This window comes from Cavia porcellus, unplaced genomic scaffold (assembly GCF_034190915.1).
Source record: "Cavia porcellus strain 051 isolate PalLab524CR breed Dunkin Hartley unplaced genomic scaffold, mCavPor4.1 scaffold_20, whole genome shotgun sequence".
NCBI classification, from domain to species: Eukaryota; Metazoa; Chordata; class Mammalia; order Rodentia; family Caviidae; genus Cavia; species Cavia porcellus.
This window is the reverse complement of record NW_026947503.1, coordinates 4,765,721-4,785,368: the sequence shown is the minus strand read 5'-3', so window position 1 is coordinate 4,785,368 and position 19,648 is coordinate 4,765,721. Positions and strand designations below refer to the sequence as shown.

The following is a 19,648-nucleotide window of genomic DNA, read 5'->3' as shown; positions in this document are numbered from 1 at the left end:
CCACAGAAAGAAAATACTTAACAATATGTTGTTTTAAAACTGTCTACACCAACAATGTTTTGTTCTTGGTTTTGATTGGTTTTACTCTGTTTTCAATTATTTGATTTCAATATGTATCAAGGTGTGGACAGCTATTTTGAAGAGAACAAGAGACATTATGGTAGCCATTGACTGACTGTCTGGTCTTGAAAGCTCTCAAGGCTCTCATTCTTGCATTTTGATAGCTTTTATACTATTTTCAAGTGTACTAACTTACTGTGCGTGAAGGTATGAACAACTATTTCAAAGAAAACAAGAGACATGATGTTAGCCACTTTGATTTTTTTCTGCCTTTTTCTGAAATCCTGTGTTATTTGCATTGTTTTACTCTGTGGTGCTTTGTTCTGTTTGGTTTTGCTTTGTTTTGCTTTGTTTTATTCTCTTTAAAATAAAAAAAAAAACTATCTACAAAAGACTTAAAAGAATGAATAAAACAAACTACACACAGGGAGAAAATATGTTAATCTGACAAAAGACTCATCTTGTACAGTACACAGACACTCTATTTATGACAGGACTGCCTCCATGTTCACCCCATTTTAAACTATAAATATCATAAATTAAAAATGCATTTAATACACTTGATCTGAGGAGCATCATAGGTTCACTTGGCCTGGCCTACTCTAAACATGTTGAGAATATTTACACTGGCCTACCGCTGAGCCAGCTAAGAACACACTTTATAAAAAGTGATGAGTATCTCCAGTAGCGTATTGAATGTCATACACTGCAGAGTGCAGAGTCAGTTGTTTGCCCTCATGCATGTAAAGCTAACTGGGAGCTGAATGTTGTGGAACTCCAGAGACTATCATACAGCTATGACAAACCAGGCAAAGGTCAAAACTCAAAATAGTCTTCCCACTGAATGTACATAACCTTCCCATCACTGCTATATCAAGAAGAAGCTGCAAGTTAAATCAAGGTAGGTCAAGGACCACGTGTAACGAACACCCAAACTCAATAGTAGGGAAAAAATTAAGTAGAAACCTACCAAAAGACATTGAGATGTATCAAGAGATAGAATATAAGGATATCAGCTAAGCACACAAGATGTTTGATATTACTGGGCAATGAATGTGCAAATTAAGATCAGATGAGCTACTACTATTGCATCAATCAAAATAATAATTAGTGGCAATATCAAATTCAGTAAAGATGATGAGCAGCCCTCATATATTGTAAAATGACACAATTACTCTGGAAAATAGTTTGTCAGATTCTTTCCCTGCAACAAGTGTCACCCTTACAATCCTTAGCATCTATCCAGTGACACAGCAGCTGTGTCTTCATTACCAAGAACAGGAGCATTCCAAAATGCAGGCTGTCTGAAGGTGCACACGCTACATTACAGCCATCCTGCAGAACAGTACTCTGCAATAAGAAAGCACCAGCTACTGCTCCACAAACTTGGGTGACTCTCAAAGGCATGGCCCTAAATGAAAGGAACTTGTCTAAAAAGGCTGTGTGCTCTATGAGGTCATTTTTTGTAGCATGCTCAAGGTGATGAAAGAATGGGGATAAAAAATAGCTGAGTGGATGTTGAAGTTAGGTATGGGGAGAGAGGGATAGAAAAGACTATGAGGAAATTTGGTACAGATGATGCAACTCTGTACCTTGGTTGTAGTGGTGTCTATTTGAATCTTCAAGTGTCCTAACGTGACACAGAACTATACACACACAGCACACCAATGTCACTCACCTGAATTTGATTGGATAAGAGGTAACCACTGTGGGAAACAGGAGACAAGACCTCTTCCCCGTAGATTTTGAGAGTTTAGCATACTATTTTTGCACCTTCCTCAGAATCTAAACATTTCAAAATTTAAAAGCTTTTTTAAATTATTCTAGCTACTGATTATAAAAAGCAACACATTCATATTATCAAAAATCAAGTATAGAAGTATAAAACAAAACTGGATATTTTTCTTTTCCACCAGGTCTATACCCAGACCCACTCCAAAGTGATAAACTCAGACAACAGGCTGCTTTTACCTTCCTCCAAAAAAATTTTGTACATATAAAATAGGAACCTTTGCTTGCGTTAAGTCTTTTGTACAAATGAGAGTATACCGTCCGGATTGTTTTACACCTTGTTTTTGGTTTCTTGACAATCTTTCTTACAAATCTTTCCTTTTAATTAAAGGCTGTGTCTTAATTCCATTGTGTGAGTGAATCATAACTTATTTCAACAGTCTCCTCTCCAGGGATGTCAGGATTGTACATAGATTCATTGTGTATTCTGCTTTATTCTATTTTCCTATTTTAAACAATACTACAATGAAAAAACGAGCATCCTGTACAAACACCTGTGTATCTCACAGTGGCATAAGAGACTCACAGTGTTAGCCTTCTGTTACTATGACAAAATCCATGAGATAACATACGAATAGGAAGGATCAATTTTGACTCAGAGGTTCCAGTCCATGGTCACTTGGCTCTGTTGTTTGGGCCTGCAGTGAGGCAGAACGTCATGGCAGGAAACACGGCAGAGCGAAGCTGCTCACCTCATGACAGCCAAGAAGCAAAGAGAGAGACGGGAAAGAGACGTGGTCTCCAGGTCCCCTGCAGCGTCACACCCACCTTCTAAAGGATCTGCCACCTTCATTAGCAGTATAGACTGAAAACTAAGTCTTTTGCTTCGTGGCCTTTGGTAGACATTTAAGATCAAAACCATGCTACCCACTTCACAAGAGTGTAAGTAACACTGAGTTTTACATTTTTAAATCTGACATTATGCCCTTTGAAAGTTCCACTTGGTTATATCTTGCCAGTCCCTTCCGAGACCTCTCCACACTGCATGGCCTTTCTCCAGGTTCTCCTAGCCCGCAAGTCCCTGCCAATCTCTGTGCCCTCTAAATCCTTCTACTCAACTCAGACTAACAACCGTGACCAGAAGGGTCAGTCCTCGGTCCTCTCTGCTCCTCACACAGATGTCTTTAGAGCTATCCCATCAATTTCCAAGAATTTCAGTACCATTTTTTACTACAGACCAGTCCAGAGTTTCATGTCAATTCCAGAGCTTTCATTCAAATTCAAGATATGTATCTATAACTACTAACTTGACATATCTAACTGCATATGTCAGGACAATCTCAAAGCTCTTAAGTCCAAGTAGACGAAAGTCATGGTTTTCTCCCTTAAATTCAGTGCCACCTGATTTTATTTCTTCTCACTCAGAGCCTCTTGTTCGATTACTCAAGGAAAGCAGAGCTGCATTTCCCTAAATTTCTCATGTAGGCTTTATTTACTAAAGCATGATGCCTACTTCAATCCTTTCTCCACCAGGCTACAAACATTACCTTTTTAAAACAGAAAGATGTCAAGTGGATCAATTTATTCTTTGCTCAATATCCTTGCTCAATATCACATCACGGTGCTTCATTCCTCCAGCCCCTGCTGCCTTCTCTTACCCTTTCATTAATTTCTGTTGTTACTATAACAAAATACCACAACCTGGATGACATAAAAAAAGACATTTATTCTCTCTCAGAATTCTGAAGATGTTTCTGGTATTGCTGGCATATCTTGGTGATTCTAAGCTTCTGGTTCTATCACTTCATTTTCTGTCCATCTTTACAGGGGCTTCTTTATGTATCTTCTGTGTCTGAGTCCAAATTTCCTTCTCATCAGGACACCATCCATGAAATTACATCCCTTATAATCTAGTATTGCCTCGTGGTAGTGTGATTATACGCACAGAGAACCTGTTTCCAAATTTGGTTACACTTTGAGGGACTGGGGGTAGGACTTAAGCATACCTTCAGGAGAACACAGTTCAACTACATCACTCTTCCCAACTTCTTGTATTCTGTCCTCCTTCCCCGGCTTCACCTCCCACTTCCTTCAAAGCAAGCCACTCTGTCCTGCTGCGGGCCTTCTGGACATCCTGTACCCCTCCCCTGGATTGCTTTCCTCCCAAATCCTGTGCTCCAGGTGATATCTCCTTCCTTTCCTCATTGATCATTGCAAATGTCATCTTTTGTCCTGAATTTAAAGGGATGCTTCTTGGTCCTTTCTGCCTGCACCTGCTCTGTGGCCTCTGCCATGGGATTTTCTGCATCTTGAGAGAATCAGCATGTCCTTGCTGCTTGCTGAGGCTTCTCTCTGTCTGTAACAGTGTGACCCAAAGACCAGGTCCTCAAGACAGAGCTGCTCTGCAGCTGTGCTGGCAGCGTGGTGGCCAACAGTCAAACACGGATCCCAAGCACTGAGAGTACATCCAGTGCATCTGAGAAGCTAACTTCTTACTTTTTGGCAATATGTTATTTAAACTTGTAACTTCAGTCCACATTGTTTAGTGGCTCTTATGTATTGGCCATAGTCTTCTGGGATCTCAACTTTGGAACAGGGTCTTTCTTACTGAGATCTGCATTCCTGGCCAGGAGAGCCGGACAAGACACAAAATTCTTCTTCAATAAACATTCTAAATAAGTCATGGTGGAGCCTCCCTTTTATCTGGATTTGTTTAGCATAAAGAAGTTGAGCATCTTTCTCTACAGTCCCCCACCACCATGTAAGCTTCTCCTCATGGGCTGTCCACATCTCTGTTGAGCTCCTTATTTTTGTATATAGGGAATTCAACCTTGACCATCATATGTGCTGCTAATATTCTTTGTATATCGTAGTTTGTCTGATTTACTTTGGCTTTTACAATATGGAAGTTATAAATTTAATCCTTTTTATCAGTCTATTCCTTCCTGGTTTCTGGGTATAAATTCTCTATAAAATGCTTTTATATTACACAAAAATTAACAATAAATGGAGATCTTTAGAATCCTTCTTACGCCAGAATCTTTTTGAAGCAAAGAAAGCCAAACCACTGGTCAGTATTTCTAGGTGCACCATGCTATTTATTTTACAAAAATAATAAATTTCCATGAACTGAATAGACAATAACAACTGCTAGATAAAATAACAGAAGATCCATGCACATAGAGCTTTTTAAGAACGAGGTTCTTATTTGCTGAATTAAAATGTCATCACAGTGGTCTGATTAGTAATTAGAGAACTATCTCTGTGGAAACCTGGAACAATTGCTCACAGATGTGGCCACAAATAGGAACGAACAGGAGATTGATGGTAGAATGGCCCCTCCATGGTAACAGCCTGAAACACAAGCACTCTTAAGAATTAAACAAAGGTCTCACACCAAAGCTGCCTTGCTGGTGCTTCTTTATGCAAAGTTGGTTCTAATAATGACCCATTTCCCATCGTCGCATAAACCCTACCTAAAAACATGATTGTAAGGCCCACAAGAATTCCCACACACCATGCCAGAGAGGTGTAAGGAAAGACAGTGCATCCATTACGGGACAGCATCGAAGTCCCTGTCCCCAAGCCCCAGGTACTCTTATAGGTGACACGGAGCTGTGGAAGTAGAAAGCTGACTTCATCAGCAAATGCCAGGTGCCACACAATCTTACCCACCGGGCTCCAAATTACTGTATTTCTCATTGTAGCTTAATAAGTTTTCCTACTGTTGTGACACCTGCCAAGACTGGTGGATGATCCAAAATTTGAACAATTCATTGTTGACTGTAACAAATACCTGTCAATTTTAGACTGACAATTTCTACTTATGTTAAATTGCATAAAAAAGATAAAACACCCTCTCTTGTGGTACTATGAAAAGAAATAAGGAAATATTTGATATGTGCTTTTACAGGTTTGAACAAAACCTAAAGCTTTCATATTTAAAAAAAGAAGAATGAACACAACAAAGCTGGTGTTATATCAGATTTCTGTGATGCTATGTCACATGCTTTCCTCTTCATACACACACACACACACACACACACACACACACACACACGTCTTTTTAAACCTAAATTTTTAGACTCCATCACATCAAAATGGGGAAAAAAAACCTAGATCTTATTTCCAATAAAGTGAATTAGGAAATTGTGTCTGGCTCCAAAAGTCTCTCCTTCTCAAAAGGAGCATAATTATTAAGGCCATAAACATTTTGACCATTTCCTTGAACATATTCAAGTGTGTACCTGGTGAATCTCTTCCATAGGAAACTCTGGCTCTCTCCCTAATGGCACATTTTCTTAATGGCTTTGCTGTTCTGAGTTCATTTCATTGCACTGTTACTTGTTATATCCAAGGTGAGTTAATATTGCACTAAAGAGTATTGAAAGGCATTTCTCCACCACATCAACCCCTTCCACCTGCAGAGGAAGGGAGGGAGAATGAGACCAATGAGAAGAAAGCCCACTGGTCCCAAAACTCCTGGGAGTACGTTTAAAACTTAAACTGGAAGAAGAAGAGATACAGCAGTATGCTTGAAAGAATACCTGTCAAAATATGGATGAGAAATACCCTCAAAATATTACACCTCAGAAGTAAACAGAGAAATTAGACACCCACAGCACTGGACTGGAAGACAAACGCTGTGTTGAATGGGCTGGGGTCAGCCTCTCGGACAGTGCATGCAGGCAGGCAGCCTGTGAGCGCACCTCGGTGCCTTGGCTGCGAAGAAGACAGAGGCCCAGTGCTGAGGGACAGGCTGGCACACAGCAAAACAGTTGGGAAAATTAGCCTGGAACAGGGACACACATCGTCCTTACACTAGCGCTTATCTAGACTCTGTCGCCTATCACAAATTCGCTAAGTACCTAAGTGCTCGCTTAAACGGCATCAGTGGAAGCCTGCCCTGGGGAAAGACCCCACAAATGGGGAATGTTGTGAACGTCGACCTCAGGGTCCATCTAGACTAACACGATAGCCTGCCCCAAATCTACAGCAAGGAAAGGCAGGTCCGGAAGAGCAACTTCTCAAGGTCTCGCAGTCAGTCCTCTGGAAGTCAGCACTAAAACCAAAGCTTCTGACACAGTCCATAGCTGTTCCATACAGCATGTGGAAATTCTCATTAGATGGAAAACAGAAATATTTAGAAGGCCCTGGGAGGGTCTTATTTCTTGAATGGAAAGTGAAGACTTGACGTTCTTTAACTCTGCTGGTCACCTCCAGACAGCCATGTTAAATAATGGAGTGGGACCAGGCAGTGTGAATATCTAAGAGGAGGAAGAAAGATTTTTAAAAATTTGCGTAGATTTCAGAGCACTGAGAGTTACTGTTTTCCTTTCATATTCTTGGCTCCTTCTTGAATTCTGGGTCCTATTTAAATGTTAGTTTTACTGGAGTGTTTTATGGAGGCCAAATTAACACCCAAACTGGAATTAATGTTCACCTTTGTTCTGCATATTCAGACTCCCAGACGTCACTGAAGTGTTGAACACACTTTAACACTCAGGGGCATTTCACACCACAAAAATGCATCACTTTCCTGAGAGGCAGGAACCTCAAACTTGCAAGCCTGTCCACACTGGCTGCCAGAACGCCCTTCCCAACCCCAGGTCTCTCCCAAATCTGTTCCGGGCTCGCCCTGGACCTGGCACTTTCCTTCCTGTCTGAACCACGGCAGGATTAGAGTCTTTGGTACAATGCTGCAATCCCTCAAAGACCTCTCCTCTCTTTACATTTAGCCCCAAGATGAGAAGAAGGAAATATATCTTGCTCCCTGCGGGTTGTCACACCCCTGCATTCTGGGACCTTCCACTTGAGACCTTTAGTTCTGCAGTGCCAAGGCACGACATGGCTGAGTACAGGTTCTGTTTCCTCTTGGCAGAGATACAGACTTTCCACACACAAATTAACATCATTTCGTCACATTGTGACACCATAATGTCTTTTCTGTATACCGGCTCTGATATTTTCATGAAATCGGTACATCCCAGTCAACTGAGAGGAGAATTAGCATTGTTGCATGAACACACGGCAAAGTGTGGGTTACTCCGTATCTAAACACCTCACTCCTGCTGCTGCCCTGGAGATTAATTCAAGACCCACAAATTTAAAAATCTAAAATGTGCACATTTGACTTTATAATCCCTCTGTTTACAGTGTGCGCTGTGCGCAAGAGCATTTGTGCTTGGTAAAAGGGTAATATTCAAAGTAAAACAAATGTAGGATTTCATAGAAAATGGCTCTCATTTGCTCATGTTTCAGCATTTTAAATTAAGAAGTACTTCTGGATAGTAGCTCCTAAAATTTCAAATGGTAGTTATTGTTGTGATTAACGTTAATGACACTTTTGTTTCCAATACCTCCTACAATTTGAAGCACACTGAACTCAAGTACAATTATTTTATTATTGACTTAAATTTTCACCCAGAAAATTGAGGTTCAGAGATGTTATGAGTGTAATTCAAGGCATCAGTTCTAACCAATGGAGTTGGGAGAGACAAAGCTTCTATCTTTTGACTTCTAAACCAGCACGTCATAAAGCACATCGGGAGTGGACACATACAGTGGCATTCTGTTCTACTGTTCCTAACTATAGCAAAATGTGTTTCTAAATCTTGGAATTTTTCCTTCATTTTTTAATCAGTGTCATATATGTGTAGGCTGTGTGCAGTTAACTGAGTCTTCAGAAGGACCAGTTCTGAATAGCTTTTTGTCAAATAATGCTACCACATAACTGAATGGTGTCAAAAACACACAACAGGATGGTGTACATGAAGTCTCAAACTGTAGTGCTCTCTAGATGTGCTGTGATCGGAAGTTCATTGACTGGCTTAAAGAAAAATGGGAATCAGACAGAAATCATTCTCATCTGTGTAGAACAAGAGGAATGTTTAGTCTGCCAGTGCGGAAAGACGCATTTAACAAAACCAAAATTGGTATGTCTCTATTGAAGACGCCTAAAGTTGGTTTTCTCCCACTCTCCTTTGCCTACCTCAAATTTGGGTCACAGTGCAAGTCCTATTAGGATCTATAACTTCTTTTTTCTAGTAATTCTTCCCTACAAAACTAATCACTAATAGTAATAATAAATGTATACATTTTTGCCAAACACATTAAACTTATATATATAATTTGTTCATTTAACAAGCTTTCCATGTGCTAATAACTGGAGATTTGAAAATTACAGTGTACTATTCTTTCCCTTGAAGATTTTACAGGCTAAATTTTGGGTGGAAATTGATAGGAATCAGTGAATTGGTTTGGTGTCTGTATGAGGTGTGATCAAAACTATGATGAGTATTCCTGCTGAGTACCATTCAGTGAAAAGTCGGGCTCATAAAAACATTTCCATGTGTCCTTACTCACCTTATTCACCAGCCCTGGCACCTCGAGACTGCTGGCTCCTTCCCAATGTCAAAAAGACCCGCATGGTAAACGTCTGCGTCAGCTCAGGACACCTACATAGCCACAGCAGTGTAAGAAGAGACGCTCGGGAAAGAGGCCTTCTAGAGCTGCTTCAGAGAGTGGCCAGAACAACGGAATACATATGTGCAAAAGGAGAGGGAGTGTTTTCTAAGGAAGTTAAAAGCAATTGATCTTGCAATTTTTTAAAAAATTTAAACGTTTTCCAATCATACCACTGGTACTTGATTTTTTTTTTATACCTTTGTGTTAAAATGAAACATCTTTCACTTCCAAATGGTCTCCTTAGATAGATGTTACCCAAGTAGAACTATTATTAAACCAATACATATTCAAACCAATTCATCAAAATTGAGTCCTCTGTTTAAATTCCAGAATCAGTGTGACTTACTATGTACAAGCAACCTTTTGCTAATAATGTACACATTTCATGCAATTTAGAAATTGTTTTTAGGATGCTTACTCACTAATGAAAACAGGTTCCAGGGACCTTCTGCAACTTAAACAGAAGAAATCTGTAAAGAATCTATATATGAGAGGTGAATTCATTCTTCAGAGATTACGCCATGCTTAGTTCTGGCTTCCAAAGCAGGAAGCATGGGAACCTTTACCCATAGGTTTTGCTAAGATGCTAACCCCTCACCCCTCTAATAGTTCCCTTTACACAACTACTGATATTTTTGTGGTAATAGATGGTTTAATCTTAAAGTTTGTCATAAATACTCACATGCTGGATAAAATGTTAGATCTCTGTAAAACTGAGGATTTTCTAAACAGAATGTTTGCATCACTGAATATTGCTGATCATTCTACTTCCAATAAGATCATTCTCACCTTTTGGTGTGCAGGATTGAGGAACCACATGGGGATTCTGGTTTTAACCTTCATTTTCACTGGTAAGTGGCAGGAAGCTGGGTATGTGGAAGATCAAGCCCCTGGCAACATCAAATGATTCTTTTCAGTAAAAACCCCTTTTTCAGTCAGTCTTAGATCCCCAGGTCTCAGGCTGTAGGGGTACTGGGGGTGTTCAGAAGCATGAGTAGGAAAATCTCTAATGCACACAGCAAGCTACAAAGACAGCTACCCTGGAAGTGTCTATGGCTATAGTCAGCAGGTTCCTCAGAGCTATGCCTACTAGACCAACTCCATCTCCCACCTCTACCATGGCTCAGAGGCAGCTGTGAATGTTCTGGTGGGATCCAACCTCTACAAATGGCAGAGCCAGTTTTTGAGGATACAAATAAAACCTCAACCCTCCTCCAGTTCAGCAAGAAAATAATAGCTTTTAGGCCCCTGCTCCTGTTCAAGTTTCTGTTTTCCCATGCCAGAGAGGTAATATAGGTTTTTAATTGCAATGAGTTGGCAGGGGATGACTCTTGGCTCTTGGGCAATGTAATCTCGTCTACACATGTGCCCATAAAACATTCAGCAAGAAATACACACAGCTGGAAAGTCCAAGAGAGAGGCTCCAAACTGAACCTCATGATGTGGGCATTCCTGGTACGCCCCAGGGGAAGCTATGCCATCTTTCACTTCAGATCTGCCCGGGACAAACCCGTCATGCACAGGCTACCCTTACCCATTTCGTGGACTGGTTCATGAGACACACTTTGATGAAAAGATCTAACAAGTGGGGAGAAATCACAAATGATACTAACAGCCACCACTGCTTCTGTTACTTAGAGAAAGTGTCTGGCCAACACCATCACGCTGGACTTGCCACTGACTTCCAGTGGCCAGTATGGAAAGGACTCATGTGTCTTTCTCTCTGGTTTCTGTTAATCCAGAGTCTTGTTAGTCTGTTTATCAGGAATTCAAAACATCAGACAGCCATGATGGAAGTTCCATACTGGCTTAAAACCAGAATGCTCACCCTGAATTCTTCATAAATAGAAGTGAGGTTTATTTCTGTGGCTCTGTTCCAGACCCTTGCTTCCTCAGGTCTCCAATGGTAGGACAGGAAGTGTATTCCACCGATGGACTTCTCTTCTGGCTGACTGATGAGCTGAAAACTCAGTGAAGATCAAGCACTTTTGAAGATTATTAATTAGAAAGCTTTTAGAACAATTTTGTTCATCGTTGTGATTCTTTCATCTTGAAAACTGGCATGAATCCTCTAAAAATGTGCTCTTGTTCATTATTTAGATTCTTGTTGCTATTGGGCCAAGATGTGTAGGAGACTAAAAAGAAGGAGAAAAAGCATAGATTTGGGACTCATCTCACACCCTAAATGTGGACAGGTCTGCAGATCGATATCTTGGAACCGTACAAGTAAACATAGTCTAAATCCCCTGCCTCGGGAAGATAAGTGCACAGAGTTCCGTAAGCTAAATGCACACTGCTGAAATTTGATTGAAAACTCTGTGATGTGAAGACTGAAAATCACAAGAAGGAGGCAGGCAGCATTTAATCTTCTGTTGGATGACAATTCAAGATAGACTGATACAGATACCTGCTGCCTGATAAACCAGTCAATAGAGTAGATTGTAGATATTCACAGGGAACAGACACTGGGGGAAAGCGGAGGAGCAGGGACCTTGGGATTTCCTCATTGTCATTCTGCCCTCCTCCTCTTGCTAAGGAAGGTGAGACCTGTACTTTGTTACACCACATTCTCATACCGCAGGTCCCAAAGCTTCCATGTCCTTTCCAGCAGACCATTCTCGTCTGGAACGTGTGCACTCTTCAGCCACTGATTTGTCCTTTAGAGACAACATATGAGAGTCTGTCCTAGAAGTGGAAAAGGGAGATGGTCTGGAAGAAATCCCTTCACTTCCACAAGACCCACCTTTTCAGACAGATGTTTTTCTAGTCAATTTGTGCTTAAAATTCGTAGGCTGTTTCAGAAAATCCGCTGGCAGACAGATACTCACAAACACAAAAGAACCAGAGGAACATTGGTTCTGACCAAATAAGTAAAACACACACCTGCAACGTGAATAAAACAAGCTCAGAATGGTTCTGAGTTTTTCTCATTTCACGCACATGTACGTACACGTGTATTTGTATGTGTGTGCCTGTGTGTGTGACTCGATACGTATAATCATTTCCTGGTAGTGCATTTGTTATTTCAGTTGCTTGGAAAAAATTGAGAAGGTATCTCTGAGCATGTTTGTCTTAACAGATTTTATTTATCAAATAACTCACTAGGCTTTTCTTCTGGAAAATTTTCCAACTAAAACAGAAAGGAAGCCAAGAGAGAAAAATGCTCACAGCAAGAAAGGTCTATGGAATGTCTGTGCTCCGGATTCTTCATTAGGTACGGCTATGTCATCCTACCATTTCTGGTGCAAGTTATTCATTTAATTTCCCTCTTTTGTGGATATTTTTCCCCCTAAATGTTAGTGTTTCCCGGGGAAAAAATATTTTTGGTTGTTTCATTGGAAGCTTCTTGCAGTATGCCTCCATCTGCTGGAAAGAATCAGACATTTGGCTACGCACAGCCGCAGCACCGTACCTTCCAGAATGTCTATTTCCATATCCTAGAAGAAAATAGAAATTATAAATAGATAGAACAGAGGTTTACTTACAAATACCATGAGTAAATTAAACATTACACATCAACCCGCTGCAAAATCATGTAATCAAAGTGTTTTAAATATAGTTTGCAATGAAAATAACTTATCTTTAGAGAAAACAGTTTATGTTGATACAAGTAATCCAGAGTATTTATCAAAATATAGTCAATTAAAGGTGAAATGTAAATCGTGGCATTAAACTTCTGAATGTTAACAAATGTTTTCATCTCGTCGGCTGTAGTAAATCATTTTTACCAGCACTTGGGGAGGAGCTGTAGCTGGTGGTACACACCACAGTACATCCTGGTGATGTCCATGTTCTACGGCACTTATATACAGTCTAAGAATTCATGTAATTTACCTGATAGATCAGGAGCCATTAGAATCCGCTGTATAAATTCATAGTTTGGCACTCTTTAAAAAGCAGATTATTATTGACTCAATACACCATAACATTTCCAAAGAAGCCATTACTGTCTGTTGTGTAAATCCTTCACTGTGTGTATTTTATTGATGCTTTGGAGCCATCAAGGTCTGTCCTGTCAATCTTGCCACCATGCATGTGGACCAAATGTGCTGCTAAAAATGCTTCTGAAATTGATGCTGCCGTCAAACTACTCTTGTTCTTGTCCAATAAGCCACAATGCAAAATGGGGCATTTTCAATGTGATTTCTTTCCCCACCTCCAGAACGCGAATTCTATGTATTCATAAAATGGTCGAAATTTTGAAACGTGGATAAGGAAGTGTTCATTTCATTTCAAGGCCAAGAGAGAGAAAGAGCAAAAGAGAATATAAAGATAACTGGTGGTAGGTTTTGCTTAACTTGAAAAGGCATCTCAAAGAAGGCATGAATATACTAGCTTCAGGAGGCTGGCCACAGTCAGATAAGATTTCTCAACTTTGGGCTTTTAAGAAACAAAATCAATTTTTATTGGTATATATTTGCAATATACAATGATCGCATTCATGGTGGGGAATTGGTATATGTGCTTAACACATCTTAATTCTTTTTACTTCCCCTCTCCTCCCTCTCCTATGATTTTACTTAATTACCTACACCCTGATTTTGTGTTTTTCCATCTGCCTGCCCTCTCCTTACATTTAAAAAGCCATGGACATTGGAATAGTTGCCAGGAAAAAAAAACTTTTAGTTATTTGTATATTCAGCAAAAATAAAATGAGACGTGTCCAGGCCTTAACCGTAGGTTGAGCACTCGCATGACTCTCCTGGGAAAGGAGAGACTCACATCATTAATGCGGCCTGGGCCAGGTTAAATCCTGACTATTCCTTAAACTATGAAAACCAGCATGTATTCCCAATCTTCAGAACCGGGACATATTCTAGAAAGCCAGCTCTGGACAAAATCACAAGCAAGTGTGAACAGTGGGATACAGAGGCTTGAGGGCTTCAGGTTTGTATCCTTGCTTTCAGGCTTAGGGAAAATGGTTGCTAAGTTTTTGAAGTTAGGGAGAAAACGCTCATGGGACAGCAGTTTTCAAGCAGCCCCATCAGCAGAACACATCTACGTAAAGAGACCAATATTCCTTTAATTCATGGAAGAAAAAACAGTACAAGGGGTGAAGTGAAGTGCTAAACAACTTTATTTCTTCTCCTAAAAAAAGGTAAAAACATATTTTATACTGTTATTTTGATCAATAATTATACAGTAAATGACAGCTTAAAATCCTAAGGTTCAATGGCAGTGGAGCGAATAGAAGATAAATCAGGAGCAAATTCATTGAGCTGGGTGTTTTGGCACTATAGCAAGTCAGTGACTCGGATAGAGTTAAAATCTGCAAATTCATAAGGACTGATATGTGTAATACGAGGAAATATCATTTATTTTCACTTTGCAAATATCCACTAACCACTGCATTGTACCCCATTGTGCCCCAGAAAAAGGAGGAAAGCACAAGAAAACTCTTCCCAGAGCCAGGACAAAACAAACCTTGGGTGGTTCTTCCTTACCCTTCAAGGAGAATTCACCAGAATTCGTCCCAAAAAGTTGACTTTCTTCACTGAAAACCAGGAGACATAGCCAGGTCACAAAGCAGAGTCCAAACTGGCAGCCACTACAAAGAAACTACACATGGATGATTGTGATCTTGAAGGGAATCCCAAGCCCTTGCAGGAACCTGGGCAGGCTATCCACAGCCTGAAGCTAGGGAGGGAGAGGGTTAATGTATGGCAGCTGCCTGGCAGGGACCAGCTGAAACAGATCTGCTGGGAACCCTGTCAGCCTCCCCCACTGCCGGAGAACAGCGAACAGCCGTCAGCCTCACTGAGCTCTGATCCATTTGTTCAGGGACACACAGGCCCTGTGTACACACACACACACACACACACACACACACACACACACACTCACACACACACACACTGAGTTCATTCCATCTCCTGAACTCTTTTGCTTCTTGTCCTGATGTGATCAGAAGTTCCATGTCCAAACCATGTTTTCTAACAAGGCTATTTTTGTAATATAGTAAATCTAAGTTGCTGCCTTCAAATATATATATATGTATTTGTGGGTGCTCACACACACACACACACACACACACACACACACACACACACCATTGAGGACCTCATTTGCTGGTGATCCTGTTTCATGCCAAGGGAATCCCTCGATAGACACTGCTCTGAAAGCAGAAATGCCCTCTGGTTTGCAAGTCTGGCTGGTAATGCAGGCGAGGTCACTGAGGGGCCAGCATGATACAATCCCTGCAGCTGCCCCAGCGCACCCACCCACCAGTCCTTTGGGGAGGCTCCAGGCTGGCAGCCTGCACATCCACGAGGCTGAAACCCCCACCTCAGGATGAAACATTACCAACCTACTCACCATGATAAAAACAGAATCCCACTCTCCTTTCAAATGAAAAAAAAGGGGGGGCCTATATGCTCATAATTTGATATAAAATGGAACTTGGGGAGAATTTTTAATGTTAAGATGTCCTTTTCCCCTATTTTTCCCTTGAAGTCTGGTAGAGCCTGCAAACAAGGAAATTGGCACCCTCTTGTCACCAACAAACACTGAATATTTGGCAAAGCTACAACTGCAATTGCATATTAGACAGCCCAAATGAAAAAGCCACACACCCAGAGGAGAAGCCGGGGTCCTGGAGGCAGCCCTGCACACGGCATCCACATTTCAGAGAAATTCCATACAAATCTGTTTGCACCACCCATAAATCATGTTGCTAACACTACGGTAATTACAGGGGCGACAGTGCATATAATAAAAAGTTGATGCCCATCCTTGCTCAGCAACAGCCCCTCTGGGACATTGCTGAGCTCACTCATGATGTCTTGATTGTGAAGACATCCATCCCAAATATGCCTTTCATTTTAATGTCAAGCACAAGAGCAAATCTTCCAGAAATCAGGGAGGCAGTGTCCCTTCTGATCAATTCTGCTCAGATCCAACTTTCTTGTTCCACTTTTATTAATCACTGTGCTTCAGGCGCCAAGGGCGAGTTTTGGAACCAGAGTCCCTGGAACTTACGTGGAGAATATTATCCTGAAGTGGCTTCCGTCCTTCCCGGGAAAGGAAAGCAAGTAGGTGAAATATGTTTCCTGTGAAGAAGCAGAAAATCCTGCAGTACAGGCTTGTGCAGAACAGAAAAGCAGCCTGTGCAAGCCACAGTTCCTGATATACAGTCTCCATACACACAGCAGAACCTGCCAGCACCCTGCTGAGTCTCACAGGGAGATGCAGGAAAGCTGTGGGCCTGGGCAGGCCAAGTCTAGAGTGCCCTCTTCCCTGTGCAAGCTCACCTCACCGCTGCTGGAGACTGAGCCCCTCGGCATAACACGAAGGGACCGATTTCAAAGGGTGGATTAGTAGGCCAGGACTTAACGCTAACAGGACCATGAGACATATCCTATAAAGAATGTTCATTGTCTGTTTCAGGCACAACTGGAGGTCAGTACAATTACTGGATATTTTGTGTGTGTGTTTGTTTTGGCGGGTTTTGAGGGGTGTTTTTTGTTTTTGACTTGTGTGAGGAGGAAGTTGTTTGGGTTTGGTTTGGTTTGATTTTGCTTTGTGATACTGATGAGTGTGAACCCAGAATATAGTGATTTATGCCCCAACATTTTTTCTATTTTATTTTGAGATAAGATCTCAATAAGTTGCCAAAGCTTAACTCAAACTTGTGATTCTCCTCCTTCCAGTTTCTAGCACTGAAGCCTTTTAAGTCATGCCCAGGGCTCTGACCTTGTAGACAGCAAAGAGAAATACAAACCACCAGCAAACCAAGTGCCTCCAGATATCTTCTATCAGGGCTGCTAGGAGGAGCCTAGCACAACCAGGCCATAAGGCGGCTGGGTCCCTAAAGGGGCAGGAGGCTACTCAGGCCACATTTGGCCTCTGACTTGTGAGTCAAGAGAAGAAAGGGGCTCTAAGCAGATAGGGACCCGACTGGTGGATTCCAGAGAGATCCTCACAAGGGTTTCAGTGGGCTCCACTTGGGCACTCTGTAGAGAGCTGGCTAGAGCCCAGGCAGCAGGAGGCAGGGAGGCAAAGCCAGCCCAGTCACTAAACACTGGGGAGCAGCGCTCCCCCTCACACTCCCCACAGGGGAGTGCTCCATTAACCCTGAGCCCTGTCAGTGCTGCAGTGACAGGGGGTCCCTGAGAGCTCTGGTGATCCCCTGCTAGGGATCCCCTCACCTAGTGAGTGGGAGAGGAGACAGGGCGCATCTGAATGCTCAGATCGGGGACCAAAAAGAGACTTGATCCATGGCCTCTAATAAGCGTGGTACAACTTTAACTGTCTGGAGTACATTATATTGGGTATGAAAAATAGAAGATCTAGTCACAGGCACCCATATTTTAAATTTCTTTAAAGCTTTAAACAACTTGCCCTGTGTAAAACAAAAGGATTTTGGTCCATTCTGAGGCTCCAAGGAAGATAAACCTTGCCCGGGTGGTTTCTTTTTGGGGGGAGGCAAGGAGGGGTGCATGGCACAGGGACACCACGGGAAAGTGAAGAGGCCAAAAAGCAAGAACATAGCAGTGTGTGACTCTGTCTCTCCACACAGGCAGGGCCACGTGCCCTCTGTTGTAGAGTGACACACACTTGTAAATGGCAGAGCTGACACACACATCCCTGGAGGACAGACAGAGTCCCGGCAGAGGAGTTAGCCGCCTTCTCCCTCTGACAATGCAGCAGTGGAGCCTGCCCAGAGCTCTGGACACCTGCTCTTCCTGATTGTGTAAGCAGTACAAGCTGATCCTGGGGAGGACACAGAGGCTCAGGCAGTGAAGAGGCAGAGCAGAGGAGGCAGGGGAGGCACATCTGGACCCACCCAGCTCTGGCCAGGCAGCAGGGCCCAGACTGGGGGAGGAACGCAGAGTGTTTGTGCAGGACGTTGGAGTGGTGTACGGAGCCCCCTCAGCACGGCCTCCTCGGTAAAGATTCTGGCTACCTCTGTTTGCATCCAAAGGACACCAGGAGTCAATCAGCCCCATTTACCATGGTTCTGCCCCCTTCTGACTCCCCCCTCCCCGCCAACCTGAATCTCTTGCCTATTTTAAACAACCCCCCCCCATAAGAAAAGAGATCCTTTTTTCTCTTTCTGTCTTTTTCCCTTCAGCAGATGAACTTTAAATGCAGTAGTGTGCTCGTCCCGGCTGACCCGCCTGCTGTGAGTAATTGTCTAGAGAGAATAGGAGAATCTAAAAGCTTTTGTGAAAGGGAAAAGAGGAGACAGACATTATTACGATTTTGAATCCGAAGCTCTCTTCCTTTCTTTCTTCCCTTTTATATATTTTTCTGGATATAACAGCTGTTTCCCATCACAACTGGTATTTGAAAGACATTGCAAAAATGAGTGTATCAGTATCCCAATTAGTTTCACAGGCGCTAATAACTTACTTGCCATCCATGCCTGATTTAATCAGGACAGCCCTGATTTGTGGTTGTTTGCCCGTTGTCCTCTCCTCCCTGCCAGCTCCCTGCAGAGGGCACCTTTTGGGGTGACAGTGAGGGAAGCCTCCAGTGGTTCCCCTTGTCAAGCCAGGCAAGAGGGACCCAGGGCTCCTCCTTTGAGGCAGAAGGGACCATCACCAGAGACCAAGAGCCAAGCCCCTCCCACCTACTCCCCGCCCTGAGCCCCCACGCTTTAAGGTCAAAGACAGTTCCAAGCTTCAAGTCAGCACAGACATAAAAGCCCCGAGCCTTTGGTGGGAAGGCCACTGTCAATGATGCCAAATTATGCGTGTCTAGTTTTTGTGATGTGATCTACTGCTGTTCATTAGAGACAGAGCTGAGCCCATCCACTCATTTTTCTTAGGTCGTGAGCTGGTCTACAGGGAGTCCAGCTCGGAGAGGCCAATTCGCCCTGTGCTCACTCAGCAACTTTGCTCTTTGGATTTTTTAATGAAAAATTTTCATGCAAAATAGAGAAACCAGGCCCTCGACACAGAATGACTAGATCAGATTTTGCCTGAATGAAGCACGCAGGAACACAGTGACAGCGAAAACAACTTTGAAGCATTTAAAAATCTCTGTCTGGCAGAGCAACTTTGTCTCCCATTTCATGGTCAATGACACTCATTAAAATTAAATAAATAAAACAGGTGTAGGGGCATGCAGGGTGTGGAGTTCTGGAAATTCGTATCACATTGTTCACAGTATCTCAAAAGCTGTGTGCGCCGCCCTGGCCTATCAGGACTTCTCTCTCATCGGCAAACACAAAAGGCTTCTAAAAGGAGGAATAAAGTGAGCCCACCAAGCTCAGCACTATGCTTATGTGTTTTTAAGCAACCAGAATTAAGCTAAAAAAACTCAAGCACCCTGACCACGGGTTCCGGACTGTAGCAGTGAAGGAGTAGAGAGCATCCCACTGTTTTCCACGCCTGATGGCCCAGCTCTGGCGGCAGGGATGCTGGTGCACTGGGCAGAGGGCAAG

The 19,648-nt window shown here is 42.4% G+C and overlaps 1 long non-coding RNA gene across 1 annotated transcript; it reads right to left on the bottom strand.

The window, feature by feature from the left end:
• Positions 1–12,322: 12,322 nt before the first annotated feature.
• LOC111755839 (uncharacterized) lies at positions 12,323–18,767 on the bottom strand. The gene is made up of 4 exons (XR_002790392.2): positions 18,613–18,767; positions 16,237–16,307; positions 14,703–14,806; positions 12,323–12,695 (listed from the first exon to the last, which is right to left on the bottom strand). It is a non-coding gene; the product is annotated as an uncharacterized LOC111755839 (long non-coding RNA).
• Positions 18,768–19,648: the final 881 nt, after the last annotated feature.